Source organism: Cupressus sempervirens, chromosome 8 (assembly GCF_028749045.1).
Source record: "Cupressus sempervirens isolate cs-2001-9-10 chromosome 8, ASM2874904v1, whole genome shotgun sequence".
In the NCBI taxonomy this organism is placed as follows: domain Eukaryota; kingdom Viridiplantae; phylum Streptophyta; class Pinopsida; order Cupressales; family Cupressaceae; genus Cupressus; species Cupressus sempervirens.
In genome coordinates this window covers 574,497,770-574,521,175 of record NC_143125.1, presented here as the reverse complement: position 1 = coordinate 574,521,175, position 23,406 = coordinate 574,497,770, and the positions used below count along the sequence as shown (strand labels likewise).

At 32.3% G+C, this 23,406-nt stretch overlaps 1 pseudogene; it reads left to right on the top strand.

The window, feature by feature from the left end:
• The first annotated feature begins 8,274 nt into the window (after positions 1-8,274).
• On the top strand, positions 8,275-9,426 carry LOC149543700 (C4-beta,C20-epoxidase pseudogene; annotated as a pseudogene).
• Positions 9,427-23,406: the final 13,980 nt, after the last annotated feature.

The following is a 23,406-nucleotide window of genomic DNA, read 5'->3' as shown; positions in this document are numbered from 1 at the left end:
TCATCCCCTAGAGTGATCACTTCTCTAGCCAGCCCCCCTAGAAATACAAAAATCAAGATCCCTTATTTAGGTTCCCCTCAAACTCCTTAACAAGGATGCGAGAAGAAAACATCAATAAGAAAATTTTGGGGATTAAAAGACAAAAGGGGTTTTTCATTATAAGCTCAAATTCAAATGTGAATGTATCATTTTAAGCCCTTTTTTCAATGTTGGGAAGAAACATCCAACAATTTGACAAAAGAAAGAAAATTATTTTAAAATGAAAAATAACACAATGATCACTTTTTATAATTCAAATGAGAAGGTTTGGAATGTGTACACCTTGATTTCACACTTTCCCAAATTTTTCCATTTTTCACTCCTTAGACCTCGAAGTTACCTTCACAAACTTCAATCAAGTGTATTAAAACATGAAGAAATAGGAAAATTCATATGAAAATATATTGAACTACTCAATTCCATGAAAAATTATGACTCATATCATGCATTGAACTTTGTATAAATAAAGTACAATTTAATCATGATTAATAACCTAGTCAACATGATTGGACCTATATGTCACAAATTTGGACTCAAAACTTTAAATGAAGAAAAGAGAACCCCATAAAAAATCAGAGAGATTTCTAAAAAAGTCAAATTTTTGAAATGATATTTTCATTTGTGGCCTAGAGAGCCATCTTGTTAAAACATAACAATTTTTGTAAATCAAATTATTGACCCTTAATATGATCTCTAAAATCAAAAAAGAAAGAACCAACCCTATTTACAATTCAAAGACCTTTCCAAAAATGTACAAGTTTCCAAAAAAATTGCTAATTTGCACCCTAAAATGATTTTTCATGAAAAATCAAGAAAAAATTATAAAAGTTCAAAAATCCCTTGAAAAAATCTAAAATTTTCATTGAAGCTTCTATGATATGTTACCACCCTCCAACAAATAATTAAAACCAAAGAACCAAGCTTTTTGGGAAATATGACCAAATCTTTTAGATCTAGGGTTTTTTGTCTCCAAACAAATCTACATAAGGGGGTTAGCTCCAATAATATCTAAAACCAGCAAGTAAAGGTGGGTTTCCCCATGGTGGGCACAAAAATTATATGCCTAAAATGTGAGCACACTTCTATGAGTCTTTTTATCCAAGATTGCTCAAGAATGAGGTCTCAAATGGCAGCTCATATCTCTCTATTCATGGAGTGCAAGGGTTTGTGAGAAAGGCCCTCAGTTTGACCTAGTTTGTGCCCATGGAAGTGCACCATAAAATGAGAGATTCAATGATCCAAATATGAATGAAAATGAAGATGCAAACTAGTCTAAATGATGACAATTCAAGGCAACACAATGAAAAGAAATCTAATCTATGAAAGGAAATAACCATGCAATATTAATCTATGAAAACAAATATGGATCTAAGCTAATGGGAAAATGCAAGGATGGATCATGATGATGGAAGCCATGGATGCATGAGAGAAGAAGACAAGAAGATAGAAGTTCTCCACAAAAAGCTTTAATGCTCAAACTCCTCCAAAAATTGCTTTCCAAACCTGCAACATAACAATAGCATAATGGTGGATGTCAAAAATGAGGCAAAGGCTCTCTCGAGTAAAGAAGAATAGATGATTAAGATTAAGAGGCAATAAGATTTAGTCAAGGGTGAAGAAAGAGTGATCCGTGTAATACAAAACTCCACCAATGAGAAAAGAGGAGGAAAATTAAATGGAATCTCACTTAGAAATATGCGCATTTAAATGTAGATAATTTTTTTTTAAAAAGATTTATTTAATTTTTTTTTTAAAAGATTTATTTAATTTTTTTTTTCAAGTGGAATTTTATTTAAATAAATGGGAGCAATTTCTTTTAATCAAATGGGAAATATTTAATTAAATTAAAAGAGGGGTTTTTCTCTTAATTACTTAAATGTGGATTAATTATTTAATTAAAAGAGATTTTTTCTTTTAATTAAATAAGAATTAGGATAAAATAATCAAACCTTTAGGAAATATTGAAATAATTAAATTAATTATAATTTGATGAAAGAAATTGATTTCAATTGATTTAATAAAATATTGCAAACCATTGATTTGGGAAATTTGATAAATTGAATAATGGGGGGCCATAGTCTAGGTGACCATTTTAGGGTGCATACACTAACAAGACTTAACCTTCTCTTCTCCTCTATCCGAAAAAAGAGAAAATTCATCTAAATTTTCTCAATAATGTCCTTATATCTACTTGGTAGTTTAAAGAGTGATAGAAAATACACTGGAAACTTTGTACGGATGCTGAGAGGAGTTGGTGTTTCCCTACATTGCTCACAATCTTTCTTTTCCATCTTGAATGATTTATCTATATACATTCCACCATCTCATTCTAGTAATGGGATGTTACCTCTTTAATCATGTGTGGGAGACCAAGATAGGTGTCTAGTAAATTAGCTTCTTAGCACTCTAGTATTCTGATCACTTTCTGCCTAGGGTCCCTTTTTGTGTTGAAGAAGTACACCTTGGATTTACGGTAGTTTATTCATTGCCCCAAAGCCTCCTCAAAATGATTGACTAAAATTTTCCGTGCATTCACTTAATGAATCAAAGAGGTAGCATAAAGGAACGTATCATCAACAAATTGTTGTAGTACCTATAGTGGGAGAGAGGAGGCAGATCTTATACATTTGATTTTACCCTGATGGGATTTAAATCATTAATTTTCTTCCCAATAGCTCCACAAAAATGATGAATAAGTAAGGTGATTGGGGTGCCCCTTATCAAAGACCATGGCCAGAGGTGAAAACCGTCCTTGGGTGTCATTGAGTAGAATAGAGAAATAGACTGTATTGCCCACTTCCTAAACTAGTATTACAAAAACATCTTTAAATTATAGCTTAATGATAATTTCAAGTAAAAACTCCCTCCTCACCTTATCACATGACTTAAAAATATCAAGTATTAGAGCCATACTTGGGTTCCCACATTTCTCCATGGAGTGAATCACCTCATGGGCAATAATCACTGCATCCAAAATCTGTCTACCTAGGACACACCTAATTTGATACCTAGGCTAGTAAATTTGTCTAGTACGAGTTTAAAGTGGTTAACCATCACTTTAGATATAACCTTATAAATTGTGTTGCATAGACTTATAGGTCTTATTTCATCCAGTTTCTTCGGTTCATAAGTTTTTGGTATTAGAACAATAGAGTATTGGTTGAGTTCTTTCAACAAGTTTCTTGTTCTAAAAAAATCCCAAGTAGTGTAGGTAAGATCATACTTGACAATTTCCCAAAATTCCTAGAACACCATTGGGTGAAAAACATCTAGTCCTAAGGCTTTATATATGCCCATAGCAAAAACAACTATTCAAGCATCCTCCTTAGTATCCTTCTTAGTTAGGTCCTTGTTCATTTTTTCATCAATAACTAGGTTCACAAGCCATAATCATGTAGCTTGAGTATTGATATCTATGTTGGATGGTGGAGGATTATAAATTATGGGAAAGTAATTTGTTGCCCATTTCTCCATCTCTTCCTCATTCAATAGCTCATGGCTAGTGTTGTCCACTAGATTGCTTATGGTATTCCAATTTTTTCTTTTTGAAGCCATCCTATGGAAAAAAAAATTAGTATTTCTATCACCCTTGACTAGGCACCCATCCCTTGAACATTGTTCAAGAAAATTTCCTCCCTCACTAATAACATCTTCCATTGGACATGATAGACCAATTCCTCATGTTTAGCTTCAAAAGATAAATTGCCACTAGCTATATTACTTTGTAAGTTCTCTAGTTTTCTTTTAGTCTCCATCTTATCCTTAATAATATTTCTAAAAGATGAATTACTCCACCCTCTAATATCCTTTCATATTCTTTCTAAGTTCCTAGAAATGTGGAACATTATTGAACCCTGATCTGGGCAATTCCACCATTGGGAGACACAATCTTTTAATTTTGGATCTGAGTGCTACATTATTTTGTATCTAAAAGGTCTTCTTTTGACCTTTTGAGTCACATGCCAAGAAAAAGGAAGCATGGAATCATTAGAGATGGTCCTAGGATAAGCTATCAATGTGGTAGTCAACAAAATGTCCCAATCAGCAGAGGTCAAAGCATGATCTAACCTAACCTGGATAAGATTATTTCCCATCCTGTTGTTTGACTAGGTAAAAGGGACTCCCTTGAGATCAATATCAAAGAGGTAATTTTTCCCCAGGAAATTTGAAAAATCATAAATACTTTTAGGGAAGTCATCCAAACCACCCATCTTCTCTGATAGGTAAAGCAGTGTATTAAAATCATCCATACACAACATATTTTCATTCCTCATTGAGTTAGATATATCAGACACCTTCTCCCATGTTGTAAGTCTCCCATTCTGAGTATTGGGGGAATAAAAATTAAACATATTGCATCTATTGGCTTTGGAAACAAAACCAACAATAGTAAAATTGGGATTTAGATGGATCTCCCTACCCATAATGTTATTAGGGTTGCAAATCATAGTTATCTCCCTTGAAGCCCCAATAGTGTTTATGTAAGAGAATTTGGCTCCCAGCCATGCATACTCAACAACTTTAGGAAATGTTTGAGTTGTCATTTTAACCTTATGTAAAGAAATTATATTAGGTTTTAATTCCAAGATCTTTTGTTTGACTTCATATTGCTTCCTAGGGCTATTATATCCTCTCACATTCAAAGAAATAAATTTAATTTTTTCTATTTTTATATCTCCTCTAGGGTCTTCTTCTCGCCCTATGCTATATCCCTCACTACCTACTTTTGGCAAGGAATCGTTTCTAGGGGTCTCCTAGCTTTCACAACCAAACCAACACCTCTCAAATTTCCCTTAGGTATAGTTCATTTGACAAAATTGTCCAGGGTATCTTCCACCTAATGTAAGCTCAAGGAGCTCAGGTTCGGTGAGTAAAGCTCGACAATACCCATGATAGACACCACCATGGTACTACTCAACTAGGGAAAAATTTTTTCCCTTCGAAAGGGATTTTGGGAAGGATCCAAATTCAACTAAGTCATCTCAACCTCTTCCAATAGTCCCATGAAACTATACTCCACCCCCACCACTTGAGATGTAACCATAGTAGTCTGTGTTGAGGGAATCTCCCCTTCCTCACAAATTGTTCCACCTCTTTCGACAATCTTTAAGACCCTAACAGTTGATATAGCTAAAAGATTTTCCTTATCCTCGAGGTGGTTCTTAACATGAGCATCATAGGACATCTACAACTCACTTTCCTTGGCCAACCCTTCATCCTTGTTTTGGGGACTCGCTCTCTCTACCATAAGTTGAGCGGACATCAAACCTATATCTAAAACCTTCCCAAGGGTTGTAAGTGACTCGGTGTCATCCCAACACCAGTCTCCATTGAGCAACTAACCTCAACCACTCTAGTAGAGGAGACCTTTTCCTTCAACTTATCATTATTGAGGGAGAGTTTGAAGTCAACAATTAGGTGCCTGAACATATTGCATTTATGGTTGAAGAGCATGGCATTCTCATACAAGATGGGTTGAGACCAAGCACCCCATTTCAATTTCATAGCCAATGAGGTTAGAAAAGATTTATTCACGACAACATTCACATAGAATCTAGAAAAACCCAATCTCTCTTCGGTAATGGTGGTGATGTTGTATTTAATAAAATACCCAAAAGAATCCCCAATCCATATGAAAACTTTTTCATCCAAGAATTCCAAGGGGAATCCTAGTAATTGGACCCATATTGGAGCAAGCCTGTGAAGGTCCAGGCTTAGATTAAATCCTAACTTCCATTTTTCTAGCACCAAAAGGTGCTTACCATAGTTCGAGGAGCCTACTAGAATTGTGTTTCTATTAGCTTCGGTTGTGAAGCTTAAAAGAAAGAGAGCCCGTCACATCCCTAAAATAGTCATAGATCCCACCACCCTTAATTTAGTTGAGCTCCATTTCATAACCATATCTAGATTAGGTTTGAAAGACACAAATTTTTTAACCAACCTCAGAGAGAGCCCAGAGGATATCAAGTCAATCAATGAGTCTGGTGGTCAAATCTCATAAAATCTTAGGTCTTTCCAATCCTGATACCACTTTTGGAAGTTCCCCATGTTCTAAAGGAGTTTAGAATGCGTGACAATCCCTTTCCAATCCAACTTTTGGATTACGATTTCCTTGAAACCCACACCAATATATGGTCCCCTGGTGGGGGGGGTGTAGGAAGGCCAGATTGTTAGAAATGTCAAGAAGCCCAGAAGAGTCTAGCATGAGACCCAACCTTACCTCCAAAGGGGTGGCTTGTGATTTGACTGATAACACCGGAAAAAAATCAGGATAGGCTTTCCCTAGATCTGGGGGTGAGGACAAGGGCCCTCTAGAGCATGAAAAAACATAGGCAAGAGTTGCAGGTGGTTGTGTCCTTATATGCTACCCATTTCAAGAGATTTCCATCACTGACTTTCTTTGTACATCATTCATAAATGACATGGAATTTATTTTCATGATTACCTATTTCATTACAAAAGAAAATCATAAATGACATTATAATGAAGATATAGTGATAAATTTCAATGAATGTATTTGTATTTCCAAGAAATAGTTTAATACATAAGAATATAATCATCTAAGTGTATAAGTACAAGTTATATAGTGTGTGAATTTAAGATTGACTTTATTATAAGTCATGTAAGAAAATCAGTTGAGATAAAATTAGTGTCTAAAAATATGTCATCTTTTCTATGAATATTAAATTATTTCAAAAAATGTCATAAGTTGTGAATGAAAAGATAAAAAATGTCATACATATAAATTGCCGAATCAATGGTTATCTAGCTTATGTGTGATATCAAAATACTCTATTGGCTTAGGCTAAGTAATTAAAGAGTTCAAAGGTTAATAATAGTCTTGCTATTGTTTTAGCCAAATAATATAGGTGACTTTGGGTACAAATTATTTCACATGGTTTCGAACTAAAACTATCTGATTGACTACTTTTCATATGGAAGTTCTGGTGCCTCACCTCGGTCACCATCACCTAAATCGAATGAGTATTAAATGTTCTATTTATTATCATGAAAAATGGATTCATGTTGATTCAATACTCATGAAATATGGGTCAATGAGTTTGACTCAAAAACTACATAGTTAAATCCTTATAGCAATATCACAATATAGAATCCTTTTAATAGAAACTTCTTTTGAGATCGAAAGTGTGATAGATTTGTACTTTTATACCCATCACTTAGTGGCAAAGCAATAAATGCAGTCTTAAATATACACGTTGAAACATTTTCAATTGACTAAGAATAGCTTTCCTGTTTTTTTCGAATATAAAATTATCAACTTATTTGTAGAAAAAAAAAAAAAAAAGGTAAGGTGGTTTTATAGTCCACGACACTATGCCATAGTTTTTGGGTTTACATATGGTGACAGTAATATGGGACTACCTCGTACTCTTTTTCGAGAGGCGTTTGGCGCTACAAACGAGGCATACATACCCTACCCCCCAGTGGGATTGGAACTTGTGACCTCTCTTTCAAGAGTACAAGTTCTCTTTCAAGAGTAGATGACCTCCATTAAAAAAATAATTATTATAACTCAGTCACCAAACTTAAATAGACCAAAAAAAAAAACACCATAATAAAAAATTATTGAAAAAAACATTGAAATAGACTCTCGTCTCTACAACATGTCTACTTCGTGACGCCATCCCGAGGATCTATTTTAATCCTTGGTTTACCATTCGTCATTGCTTTCGTCACCAGGTCCATTTTTCATATTTATTATTAGCCTCAATGTTGAAAAGTATATAAATATATTCTTAATTAATTTAATAACGAATCTGTCTATTGCGTGGTCAGCGACAAGACGCGAAACATAATCCTATCCAGATATATGCAGTTTTGGATTTTTAAATCAATTGCATAGAGATAATCTCGTTCTCCCCGTCTGGAAAAATGCTTCTAGATATTTCAACAATGGAGTTTGCCAAAAAGACAGGTTTGTATTTTTTAAATCAATTGCATAGAGATAATCTCGTTCTTCTCGTCTGGAAAAATGCTTCTAGATATTTCAACAATGGAATTTGCCAAACAGACAGATTGGTATTTTTAAATCAATTGCATAGAGATAATCTCGTTTTCCCCTCTGGAAAAATACGTCTTGATATTCAACAATGGAGTTTTGCCAAAAAGACTAACGATACCTCCAAGCGAGGTCTAAATATTCCGCCTTTGCAAGACGTTATTTAATGGTGAAACTTCGATATAAGTCGTACAACATTTCTCATCTTATCGTGTGCCATTGCAGAAAGAGACACAATGCCTTCTTCTCTTGAACCCACCGTGTCTGAAGTCGATCTCCCCGTGATCGACATTTCCAGCTTTCCACACGACTTGGACGGTCAAGATCTGACCCATCTTCGAGATCATCCAGTCCTCACCAAACTGAGAAAGGCCTGCAAAGAGTGGGGATTTTTCCTACTCGTCAACCATGGAATTCCAGCAGACCTTGTGAAAATGGCTGAGAGTGTTTGCCGAGATATATTGTCCCTGCCAACCGAGCTCAAAGAGAGACTCTCGACAACAGGTAATACGTCCGACGCTTATTTCCGCCGTCCAAATTTTGAGGCCTTTCACCTTCCAGACCCAACAAATCCGACTTCCATTGCCCAAATATATGCACAGATATCTCCACAAGGAAACCCAATTTTCTGGTATGTTACTTAACTGTTTTTCGATTAAAATCTAATTCATTTTTCTCTATCTTATGCTTAGAACTTTTTGCAGCGAAACGATGGCAAAATACTCTTTGTCAGTATCTAATCTTGAAAGGGTAATCACAAAAATGATCATTGCAAGCCTGGGATTGGATGCCACTACTTTCTACCACACTCACTTTGAAAACCGCGGTGCAGTGTTGCGTATAAACGGCTACCCATCGACTGATATATCGATGGGGCAGGAAGCGCTTATCCCTCATACAGATTTGAACTTGCTCACAGTTCTTTACCAGGATGATGTTGGAGGGCTTCAGATTCGATCTGAGGATGGCGAGTGGTTCAACGTCAAATCTCTCCCTCAGTCATTTGTTGTTAATGTTGGGGACTCGCTTAGGGTAACAACTTTCTCTATCTCACTAAAATTAATATTCTCTTTTAGTAATTGGGTCTGAATAAAATTAGGGTTGAACGTTTGCAGGCGTGGAGTAACGGGATATACCGCAGCGCAGAGCACCGTGTTGTTTACAAAGGCTGTAAAGACCGCATTTCAATTGGAATATTTTCTGGGTTTCAAGAGAACGTGGAAATCTTGGCGCCTGAGGAGCTTGTGGACGAGGAGAATCCAAGGCGTTTCAAGCCTTTCATATTCTCGCACTTCAAGCAATACTCTCAGAAGCCAAAGGAAAATACGGAGAGGGCTAAGTATTTGGATATATTCGCCGGTGTATAAAGAAGCTCTGCATTTATTTTCATATTTAAGGATTTAAGTATAGCCCGATTCGCTATTTGATGAAATTCGATAGCGAATCTATAGAATAAAAGAATTTCAGGTTCACCTGTATCAAGGAAACCAAATATGAACATGTCAATAAATATTTATAAATTATTAGATATAAAGGTTTAATATATAAAGTAAACTAAGGCTGTATGGCAACTTAATTGTTCAGTTCAGGCGGGCCTTCTCAAATTAAATATTTTCTATTATTTTCAATCTCTTTTTAATTTTTATTTATTAATATCGATTTAAATAATTTAAGCAATAGAAATATTTTTTCATATTTAAACAAAATTAAAAGTTGGAGTATTTAAATTTTGATTGTGTTCATTTAATTTTTTTCTTGTTTTTCTTTCTTATGTTAGAATTGGTACATCACAAATGACACAAAATTAATATTTAGAGTAATGGAAACAATTCTTCTCTTACCTAGTCTTTCAAACCATGCAACTTATCTTCAAATATTGTAATTTCCATAGTTTTCTCATATTCTATGAAATTCAATTATAAAAGTGGAACTTCAAAGTGGTTATACATGTCAAATCAGCAATCAATCATAAAATATAAATTGAATAAATCAAATAAATTACACCACATTCTACTCTTACTACTGGTTAAATAAAAGGCAAAACAAAAAGCTAAATGGAAAAGCTAAATAAATAGATCATGTACTTCCACAAATTGATGAAGTTTCTCATCAATATATAGTTGAATAAAAAAGGGAATAATTGATGACATCTTCTAAGAAAAAAGAATGGAGTAAATAATTATCATACATAGTAAATAAGTTTTAAAAACAAGAAATAACAATCCAAACACTATGGAAGGAGAATTTACTACGGAAGGAAAGAACTGGTGGAGGCAGGCTAAAGTTAATGAGGAAGCTAGTGTGACAAAAAAATTCAAGCTAAGGAGAAACTGACATGAATGCATTGAGGATTTTCACAAGAAGCCCTTCCCAAGCCTTAAGACACCATCTACTATGCAATTATACGATATATCACCCTAGAGGACTGCTTTCAGGTAATCTATTATTACCACTTCCCTATTTTGAATCACTTCAAGAATCTTGACCACGTTTCCTTCATGTTTCTATTATTGCGGTCACTGGAAGATTGTATTTATATGGGCAGGAGGAAACATGAGGAGGGTAAAACTTTCTACCTTATCCATCAAGAACTTATGAACAAGCTATATATGCAACATCTAGCCCATAATCTACCTCTCTTGGTTAACCCTCTAGCCTTAGTAACCCTCCAAGTCTCCTTGAAACTAGACCTTGGAACTAACCATAGTAAACTCAAGAAAGCCCCTGGCTTGGATGTCAAAATTGACCCTGATGTTAAAATCAGCCTCATAGAGTCAGATTCATACACTAGAAAGGGTATGTAGAGTACTAGGAGAACTACTAATCATCTCTAGTTGGAAAAATTTAAGTCCCTATCCAAGCATGATTCCACCTCTGATTCTTCTGATAGTGATTTCAAACCTATGAGAAAGAAGAGACTGCCTCAAGAATCCAAGCTTGCCCCTAGCGCTTTTAGCCCTTCCCATATCTCTATCACTCTAGAGGCTACACTAGCTAGAAGTGGGGGAAGATATCATATCCCCATGGAAAGAAACCAATAAATATTTTGTGAAGAAAGGCAAGCACAACCATAGTAATGATGGAGTAGTCTATGAAGGACCTAGGTGATAGTCAAACTGGTATGTGCCAGAGATTCAAAATTTTGGTTGATTTTTCAACCAAGGTCATGCACTCCGTGGTCACAAGCCTTTCCTTCTTGCAGGCCAATAAGAAGGAGAAGGACCTGGGTAAAGCTATCTAGACAATTCGATCCATCTATGGATTTCTAGTGGACGACTGGCTAAAGACCATCTTGGAAAAACTGGTTAAGGTGGAAGGGGAGGGTGCGGACAAGGATGTTCCTAAGGAAAAGAAAGAGGACAAGCAAGGCCAGAAAAGGACATGTAGCCCTAGTTATGGTGTTTTATTGTGATGTTTTTATGCTCATAACTATGAACTTTGTACCCCATGAAATTTTAGTTTTTATGCTTATGTCAATTATTAGCAGTGATTTGTTTAGTTGTTGTTGCTCTATTTTATAGTCTTTTTTGCATATTAGTTTAAGGATTGATAGTACCATTAATTATGCTATGGACATATCTTATTTTTTGAAGTTTAAAGTTGGCATAGGGTAGATAGTTGGGAGGTAACCTCTAACTGATTCTTTAGCCTTTTTCTTTTGGGGGTTAGCCCCCCATCTTTTTTGGATGCTATCTAATACTTTAAAAATAATCCAAACGTTACGTTGTAATTGAGTCACAAAACAAGCCATTGCCATAAGAAAAACCCTTATAATTATACATATTAAATGAAAATGTGGCACAAAAGGATTATAATCAAATAGTTGAAATGAATTTACCCAAATCTTTCTATTACAATCTAATTAAGTGTTCTAACTAGAATATTCTATCCTATTAAGTCATGACCCTTGAACGAGTAATTCTTATGGATGCATCAATAATGAGGAAATAAAACAATTTAAATTTGACATTATATTTATTACTATTATATTTGATCATACTCCAATCATATTTCTCATAGATGTCCATCCCACATGGAAGAGCTATATCTAGCCATATATGTTATCTATTGAAACCTTATTGAAAAAATATGTTTACCAAATTGGAATGACAAATCAAGCATAACATTTTTAATAATTATGATTTTAAAGTCCCTTAAAAACTTTTTTTATATTAATAAAACAATGAATTACAAAAATTTTTAGTAGTAGGTATGTATCAAGGCTAGGCTTCTCATTATGTATCGAGGAAAACCACAAGAAAAGAATTATGTGTCCTATATTGAAATCAAAATAGTTAAAGTCAAGGAGATAAATAAGATAGAACAAGAAACTAACTACCTTAACATGGTTAATTACATAATTAGAAATTTTCCCAAAAATTGGTCCATTAAAATGATTTGTGAAGATTAGAACTATATGATTAAAATATTCGAGAACATAAAATATCAAGGAATTTCAAAAAGATAAAAATGTGGCTAACAAGATGGATAATATGAATGTTGTGTCTCAATAAATAATAGGATTAATTAGGATATTAATGATAATATCTCCATAGATATTCAAATGGTACTATGCAATAATGTTTCAAAATTATAATTCTCTATTTTCTTAGAAATGATATCTCTATTCATGCAAATTAGTGTCCCTCTAAGGCATTCATTCAATATAGAGTAGTGGAGAGTTTTAGTGATAGACTCTTCTATTCATTTTTTTTGGTTAACCTTTATTTCTTGATCATTAATGCTTCTTCTAGTAAAATATGTTAGGGCTTTCATAAAGTCTTTAGTTGTCCCTTATGTTTAAGTTGATGCAATTTATGTGGGAGATTTGATCTAAGAAATAACTTTTTGCTTGCTAGATAGTTTGGATTAAAAAGGGTAGGAAGAGGGTCTTGAACCTAGATAAATATAAAGTACTAAATCCATCTCTTCTCTAGGCTATTATTGCAAAGTAGTAAAGAATTACACTCTAACCCTAGTAGTTAATGTCCTATAGCAATAAAACCACAAGATTTATCAAAATTATATATGATATTTTAGTAGCTAGAATAAACCATACTTAACCCTAAACTTTAATCTAACAAACTTACTAACCATATTCTAAGTCTTCTTTCCCCAATAGCAGTGGGATTAACAAACTCCGTATGCAAATAAAACCTCCACATAATCGAGAGGTTCAAATTCCTAAAATAGAAGCTAACAACATAGAACATACTAAGAACTAAAAAATACCAAAAAAAAGGAAAGGAAATATTAAGCAAGTTGATGTTCTCGCAATCATCATACAAGGTAAAAAAAAATTCCACCTAGTTCTCAATGCCTATGGAACTCTTCATCTCCTCACAATTATCCTCCTTAGCTTGGCTTGAATTTTTTAGTTGTATTTTCCATTGATGAGCCAAAAAATAGCCTTTCTCATCATCTCTTTCTAAACTTTGCAAATGAAAGACTACCACTCCTAATTCAAGACTAGTGACCATGGATTTGAATGTTTTATTTACATCATCAATATACTCATTAATTTTAGTAAACTTATTAGAGTAATCCTTCTTAAACTCTTTCATCCTCCTCTAAACATTGGGAAGGGAACTATCCATATCCTCAAATTTAAGTTTGTCATTAAAATTTATCTCCTCGTTACTTCCAGTAATATGTAAGTCCACTGACATTCTCTATTCCTTAAGAAATTGGGACTCGTCATTTATTTCTTTTGCCTCTGCATCAAAATTAACTTCATCAAAGATATAATAACCATATTTATCTCATGATTTTTTTTCAAAACCATGTCTTCATCCTTGTCCTCCATTTGGGAGATGTGAGAATACTCCTTATTCTCTTGCTTGTAATTCTTTCATTTTTTATTTTTCATTGTTGCAGATCTCCTCTTACCTGAGCTAAAAGTCAAATTTTTCCTTTTAGAATCTAAAGATCTCTCCTCCTCCTCATTTTATAAATTCCCCTCACCACCATGCTTATCAATTTTGATAATATCTTCCACAAATTTTTCACTTTGTAGGGTACTCATAGGATTGGACTTGGCAAAAGAATTTGCATGTTTGTTGGGGGCCTCAATCAACAAGGATTTTTCCATAGAGATGTGGTTTTTCTTTAAAGAATTAGAGGGGAATCAATTTTTTTTTTTTAAAGAAAAAATGTCTTCAATAACCACAAATGATTTGGGAGCTTTGAGGGTCTTAGAAATTTTAATAGGTTGGAAATATCTACAAAAGCCTAGGTGATGAGTGCAAACATGGTGATAAAGGAAAAATATGAGTAGTTGGTGGATAGTAGGGTTCTCCCCAACGACAATGATGTTGATTAGAGAAGAGAACAAGAAGAAAATGGATGTCAAAATTTTCCCTATGCATTAACATGTTAATCATTGGAAAATGATAGTTGTAATGGGTAGTATAATGCCCTTCAAGAGTAAAATATTTGATTAACCAGTAACAAATGCCACCAAATGGATGAGGGAGAGAAAGTCTATTGGACCCATTACTAGAACTCACTCTCACCAATTCCTATATGCCTTGAAAGAACTTGGGTAAAAGCACAAACCTATGTCACCCTTTTACAAAGGAAAAGACTAAAAGAAGCATAGTCGTTCACTTTCAATGACATAAAACTAGTATTATTATTTAGAAATTTAAAATTAAGTAAACTAATGAAATGTGTAGCAAGGATAACTTAAAGAAACCCCTCCCAAAAAAATGTTAGCGAATCCAACATTTTGTGGGCGGTAAAATTTTAATGTCAAGGGAAATTTTTTTGTTTTGTATAGGGAAAAAAAATATTATATTTTGGCAAATTTTTTCCTTGCCCTAGAAAAAATTATTTTAAATGTGGAAATTTTTTTTTCTTGATGAAAATTAATAAAATGATGGCTATTTTTTCCCTTGCCAAAAATGAATTAATAATGTTAGAGGAAAATTACTTGTTCTGTAAGAAAATGAATAATAATGGTCTTGGCTAATCTTTAGTGGTAAACTGAAAAATTGTTTAATTTGAAACCAAATTTGGCACATGTATTGGCTAGTGATTGTATTGACTACTGAGTAGTCACTTCAACTTGTGTATTATCTTAGGTCTATTATTAATAATGTTGTTACATTAGTGTCACCATTACCAAGTTTGTTACCGTCACTTTCATATCACTAATACAATAGTTTTATCAACTATTGATTAATTAGAGATCAATGACATAAGATGCATTTTGGGGCCAATAACTTGAAAAGACCTAGAGTTGCATGAAATTCTCTAGAATGGAGACATGTGGAAAGTTTTAGACAAAAACCATTAACTAGAATGTAGTGAACATCACATCAAGATTAAAATCATAAATGTGGTACTAAGAGTTACAATTATTACATTCCATTTACAACCACTTTGGTAGACACTCTGACTATCTAACATTAATGTGAGTATATTTCACAGACTTGAAAATTAATAGGAATACGAAAAAATATGACATGAAAGATCGCAAATGCAAAACAATTTAATGCATCTACCATTAAATAGGCTCTTCAATTCTCTTTCATTATCATTTCTTGAATTCTCAAATCTAAATTCATTTTGTAGAGTTTCTTATTCATGGATATGCTAATTCACCTAAAATGCACTACAATGGGTCTACAAAAGCCCTTTTTGGGCATGATAGCTAACGATATCCTAGCCATGGTTTGCAAGGAAGATGCCCGATGTAATTTTATCTACCATGCTTTATTCATGGTCCTCGCCCATGAATTCTTATGAAATGATAAGAGGTACTATGTGTCCATAGATATTACCTCTCACTTCCTCATGTCTCTTCTCCACCTTGGAGGAAATCAAGTAGATATTCTAATGCTTCTACATAACATTTTTAAGGAAATTTTTTTAGAAGACAATGCCAAAAAAATTGTATTGGTCAAGTAGTTACCGAAGTCAGGCATTGGTATCCCTTTTGCAGATATACCAGACAAGTGTTGGGAGGAAGGCATAGGGAGCATTGTATAGAAGCATCCCTTCCTTCTTAGCATGAATGAATAGTTATTGACTAGCCATCGAAAGTTGGCATGGCTTAGGAGGGATTTTCTATAGAAGTCTTTGTTATTTGATGACATCAAAAAGACTAATTTCACATGGCTAGATGAGTTCAGTAAAATCATTATCGCAAAGGAATCTCTTACAGAGGGGCATGAAGACCTTTTTGATTGAAGGCTTCAAGCCCTCAACCCCTCAACTTGTTGATGCACCTAGCCTTCCTGCTCCCTAGTTCCCTGTTCCCTGGTTCCCTATTCCTTGTTTCCTTGACCCTTACCCTTTGGGCAAAAAAAATTTTTAAAGATATATTTTTTCTTCGGATTGGGCCTTGCCCTTTAACATAAATTAAAAAATAGTAAAACTAGATAGATTTAATCATCTATTTTAAATATTTATGCTATGAATCAGTATTACATTGGCATTGTACACTCTAAAATATTATCAATAAAAAAAATAGTTTTTGGCTTGTCACATTAATGTTCCTTTTAGTCTACGACTCTATTTTTGGCATCTCAATGCACTATTGAAATATTAGTAAAATGTTAGTCTACAAATCTGTTATAAAAAATTAACTATTAATAGTTATAAAGTTATCAACAATAAAGGGTTTCAACAATCCCTTTATGGTTTCATATTTGATTAACGATTTATAGTTTAAAATTATTCAATTGAAAATTATCCAATGAAAATTTGTAAATTTTTCATATGTATATATATGTCCTTTAAATTTCAAAACCTATAAAATTAGATAATATATGAATGCATGAGCCAGGGCCATGCAATTTAATAGTCATTAGTTATAATAGTTCTAACTATTATTAATCTATTAAAAAATATTAAATAAATAGCAAAATAGTTTGTTAAAGTTAAAGTTATGATACATATGACATCAAGATTCATGAATCATGAATCCTAATCAATGATCATGCAATTTAAATTGTATATATAATATTGAAATTTGATTTGAAAATAAAAAGTTTAAATTATAAGTTATATATAAATGTTCATATAAAATAATTAATATTAATTTATTTATTCATTTCTTCCCATTTTTAAATGTAAATTTATTTAAATATCATGATCATCGTAATATTTTTAACTTTTTATCATATTTTGAATTAAATGAAAAATGCCACAATTATTTAAATTAAATTAAGTTATCACTTGTCCTTATCAAGCTGAAGAAATTTAGCAAATATTGATTATAATCTAAATCAATTTTAATTAAATAAACATGCTACAATTATTAAATCAAGTTATCATTATCAAGAAATTAATAATCAATGAATGATAATTGATTACAATTTACAAATTATAATTTTATATTTTTGAAACTTCAATGTTTCATTACTTTTACATGTTTAATTTTATTCATTCAAGTCATGGATTTTGGAAATTGTCAAGAGCTTCAAATAATTGGCATGTTTGCAACTAGTTACCATACTTTGTGATTTAAGTTTTAATTTGCATTGTACAACAATAAGGTAGGGGAGAGGAACTAGTAGTAGTGAGGGCTAACTTCATCAACATGTAGCTGCTACATGGGATATCATAAGACCTTCACTTTTTTTTAGAAATGTAAAATTGACATTAAACTACCTATAGACTACAACTAAGGTTTGAAGTTGTGACTCATCATAAAAATCATTAAAATAGTGCACCTAGTGAGATGTGTCCATAAAATGATTTTTTAAACATCTAACCAAAGTTTAGTCTAAAAATATCTAATAATTAAATTTAAAATTATTATTTGTTGTTAGTCGAATATTATATAACTATATGAAATATAACATGTATGTCACTTAAATGGACCAAATAGTTATTATGAATCACAAATATTTGTTATATATAACTTTTATATATAACACAAAATGACAAATATTTTAACAACAAAAAAAAAATTGTTGTTATAAAAATAATATATTATTATATAAATATAACTTATATCCAACACAAAGGGACCATTAGTTGAACTCTAAAAGTTTTTGACAATCTCACACATTTCATAAGAAAATACAAAGCATTTATTTATATTTACCTTTTATAATTGTGATGAGACATATTATTGATATGATTTACTCTATGCATATACATTTCCATCCCAATAGTTGTACACATAAGAGTAGTATTTGTACACTAACATATCAATGTTTATTTAATTGAGCATATTATGTTTTGAGTGACACACATATATGAAATACCTATGATATTTTAATTTTTATTTTAGAGAAAAAGTTATTTATTTCACTCATAAATGAATTCATATATTTATTTGTTTCTATAACATTTGAAAATTTTCATGTGTTCAAGTATTGGTATATTTTTTTATCAATGTTTGGATTTTTTAATATGTACAAATAGATCAATTAATTACAATATGTAGTAAAAATGTGTTGGAAGATTGGACTCTATGTTCACGATAGGGTGATCGACTATTGAACCCCACTCAAATATTGGGTGCTCTCCACTAAATTAAAATTTAAATAATTAATATTAGTTATGCGAAAGGTTTAACAACACGATTTGATCTGGACCATTAAGTGAACGATAGATCAATGACTGCGGCTCTATTTTGGGCCAAATTTTAAAAGATTAAAGTTAAATTCCATTTATACACAAAATTGGGACACATGTAGTCGAAGATTCTTTCTGATAAGTTATAGTTATGTCTAACTCCCAACTCTCGACTATTGAATAAAAGAAAAATCGACAGCCTAAGATGAATTTTGGACCAATTTGGACAATGTTTTCCTATGTGCTTAGATTCATCTACAATTGTGACACATATCTAGTCATTGCAAAGCTCAATTAACTATCAAGACTCAGTTAATATTAATATTAACTATGTTTAGTCTTATAAAAAATTAGTTACTTAATCCCAACTCAGTGATTATTAAGTAAAAGATAGAATAATGACACAAGATGAATTTTGGGTAATCCATAATCATGACACATGTCCTTGACAAGTATCATTATTCCAGATGACTCTTGATAACAGCGATAACATTCCACAAATTGACCCAAAAATCATATCGATTATTGAAAGATATATTAATGTAATAAATTTTTACTTTTTATTATGATAGTTATGTACATTATTGAGTCTTTATGTCATTTACACGTACATTGTACATAGTATTAGTAAAGTGCCTAAAACTATTAATTACTTAATACTTATGTTTTAACTTTTAACTATTAACCTTTTATGGTTTTAGAGTATGAAGTTCAGAGTTCTCAAAGTTATGAGTTCAATATGATAGGGTTTTCAAATTTTAACTTTTCAAAGACAGATTGAATTCTATTTTGTGTTCTGAAGATTGAAAGTGTGAAACTTGAGTATAACATGACAACACCAATTATCTGAGTGTCTGCCAACACTAGTATTGTCGAATCTTGATTCTCAATTCTAGGCATTTAAATTATTTTAACTTTTTCAGTGTAATTTACAACAATAAAAATCTTGATTCTTATTGTCTTATGTTTACACTCTCCATTTTTTTTAAATAGGGCTTGAAGAAGAATTTTGTGTAATAACTAGTAGTAGGCATTGGAAAAACAAAGTCAAAAACCTCCAATATGAGTGCAAGCATAAAGGAAAAGAATGACATTATAGAACTCAAGAAAGTGCTACAAACCCTAGGTTTCACCAATTAATGTCATGATATATTTGATCCTATTATCCATGGAGATTTGGGAATCATAGGAATTAGAAATTCATTATTTAATAAGTGGAAAGATCCACAAAAGGGGAGAGATTATTATAAATATAAAAAAAGTATTCATGCACATAAATATAAACTAGCTACTTTGGTTACTGGATTAGCAAACCTTGCTATACCTAAAGTATTCCCTTCCCCTGAAATTGGAATGCTATGTGCTCAGAATTATGATAAACATAGAAAGGCAATTATAAACTAAAACACTCAAGAGAAAATTTTATGTATAACTGAGAGTGAATTTTTCACTCTATTAGACCTAAGGCTAGGGTTTAAACTAGAAATCTTTAACAAGAATATTGACTTGGATAAACTAGCATAGGCTTGTGACAAACTGGATAGAGTTTTTCAAGATTCACATTTTAAGGGTTTAATAAACTTAGAATTGTCTATCGAACTTATTATTGTTACTCTTACACTAGACATAGACCATAAGCCTCCTTATCAGTGTGTTATTTTGTGTCATGGGTTCAGAATACAATTCTTTTATTATTATTTTGTCTAGGATTGAATAGTAACAAGGAATTGGGGCCAATATTCTTGAAATGATTAATAACATCCATTGTTGAGGTCAATCAGTTGAGAATGTAGATGTAAGATAGAATTTTGTTCAACACATTGTTGAATCTATGTAAGAAAAATTACTAATGATTAAACAAAGTACAACTACAGGAAATATAAAGATATTTAGGTTTAAAAATTAATTGTGCTACCTTCTTTTAGCAAAGCATCACTCAAGATTTGAGACAAAGAACAACAAGCTTGATACTGAGGTTTATAAGTTTGATGAGAAAAGCCAGAAGAAATTAGAGACTCCAAGTCCAGTATATGAGTGGACACATAAGATGAGGATGAATGCTAACAATAATTACTACAACCATTTTGTAGACTTCATTTTGGCACCTATTTACCAAAAAATAATAGGCACTTCGATGCCTAGATTGTCTGTGTCTTCTAAAGATTTCATTCAACTAGGAAGTCAAATTCAATTGGTTGATTGGTTCTTTATGGAAGAGTATCTTAATGTTTTACGATTCTACAGTTGAATTATGCAAACTTCCAATGCATGTTGCAAAAAATATTTTTGGACTAGAATATGTATGGAAAATGGAGAGCATAAATGAAATTTTCACTGGACAACCAAAGAAAATGATATTTCCTTCCTTGCCTTTCACAATTAGAGGCCTCACATTTGAGAGAAAGGTTTCTAAAGTGGCAAATGAATTGGGAATTTTTTTTGGCTTTGATTTTGTCAATCATTTGAATTATGATCCACTAAACATAATGAAAATAAGACTTACTTCTAATAGGAACTCTACAAGCAAATATTAACATCAGGAGATGACATTGATAGAAATGTTAAAAAACATGGATTCGTGTGAAGAGGTTAAGAAAGAGATGAAGAAATATGCAACAAAGAATAATAATTCAATGCAAGAATTTTCATTTCAAATTACAACATTTCACATATCAAAGTCACACAAATCAAAGCCTCTAAAATACTCAAATTTCTACAAAAAAAACATCTCAAACTTCTAAGAGTTCTATGTTGAAAGCAATTAAAGAGGCATGCACATTTGAATTTTAGTGTCAAACCAAGATGACTAATTTTGGGAAAATGATGCAAAATTTGGGTGAACCAAAGACCTTAGTAGGTTTTTGAGGAAATTGAGGAGGATGAACTTTTCAATAATTATTGAAATAAAGAGCATCCAATTGTACTATATGATTTTAGTAGTCACAATGATAGTGATATTCAAAGATAGAATGACCTCAAGTCTGATGGAAAATTTAAGGTATTCAAGATTCTGGGTCAACCAAGGGTAGACATATTGTTAATATTCAAATTGGGTGATTCTATTAAACAAACATATCATAAAGTGGCAACTATGATACAAAAAATGGGTTATGCAAGTATAGGGTCCATTTGTGGAAGTGGTGAAGGGATTTGGAATCCAGTTCTAGTACCAAACCCACCCAAAAGAGGAAGTAAACCAATAATTAGAATCTCCAACGAGATTGAGGATGATTCATCTAGAAAGGGCCAACAAGATTATACTTATGCTTCTGAAGGTCATCCCAACACATTATTTATTAAATTTTCAAATCTAGTTGTAGTTGATCCCACTGGCACTAGCATGGATGAACCTCGCACAAAATAGTAAAAAGTTATGAAAATTAAAATGCAAGAAATGTTAGTAGTTACTTCACCAATGTATGCACTAGTAGCTTCTACACACAACCCTGAAAATAGTCCTAAAATGCTAGGATTTAGAATGGGCCATCTTCAGTATGTTAGCAATCCTCAAAATACAATTGTAGGTGGAGTACGTTTAATTGGAGTTGGAGGAGCATACAACAATATGGCTAATAATTCACATTTCAAACACTCAATTGTGTCAATAAACCAAGTTTTTAGTTTAAATGAGTTTGTATCAAAGTTTGATCAGACAAGCAAAACAAATAGGCAAATTATAAAGATTTTGACAAGTTTTGCAATTGCTAAACATCAGGGATCTACCAACGGGTAATTTCCAACCTATTATCCAAAAACTAAAATGATGAACTTCATGGCTATTATGCCCCTGGCTAGAGATAATAATCCACTAGAAAATGTAATAAATCGTAACAATGTACAAGTTATTGGTCTTCAAATGAATTTCTCAAAAGTGAAAAATATTGACAAAATCAATATATCAAAAGAGAGCAACAAAATGGTCTAATCTACAATTTTGAAAGTTGAGAGGAAAAACAAAAGGCTTACAAATAAAATAGAAAAGTTATAGGAAAACCTTGATAATGTGAAGCCTAAGGAGAAAGCATCAAATAATACGTTCAAAGAATTGCAAAATAGGATAAAGAATTTTTCTTCTACAGAGAAAATTGTCCAGGAAGAAAAGATGAATGAATGAGTGCAAAAAAATAATTTAGCATGAAAAAGCCTCTACTACAAAATTGTTCAAGTCTATAAAGAGTAGTGCATAGGTCAACAATAAATTCAAAACTATCCTAGATTTTACTGTCAAGGAAAATAATAATTTGAAGATTGAATTGCAAAATGAAAAGAAAAAAGGGGAGTCTAAGGAAAGGATAATTAATAATTTGCAAAAGGAATTAGGGGATGAGAACAAAAAAGAGAAGTCTAGTGCAAACACAATCCAAAATTTGAAGAAGCAATCGGAGAATAAGAAGAAAAAAGAGGAGTCAATTGCAAAAAATAAACTTTTATTTGAAGAAGGAATTGGAGAATGCAAAGAAAATAGAGTCTAGTGCTACTAAAAATAGTAACACAATCCACTATATGAAGAAGGAATTGGAGAATGCAAAGAAATGAGAAGAGTCAACTATAAAGAAAATCCTAGATTTGAAGAAGGAATTGGAGAATGTGAATGAAGAGGAGTCTATTCAAACACTCCATGATTTGAAGGAATTAGACAATGCAAAGAAAAAGGAGGAGTCCACTATGAAGACAATCCATGATTTGAAAAGGGAACTCGAGGATGAGAAGAAAACAGAGGTAACTACTGCAAAGACAATCCAAGATTTGAAAAATAAAATGGAGGATGAGAGGAAGATAGAAACTAATTGGCAAGGGCAACTAGAGGAAAT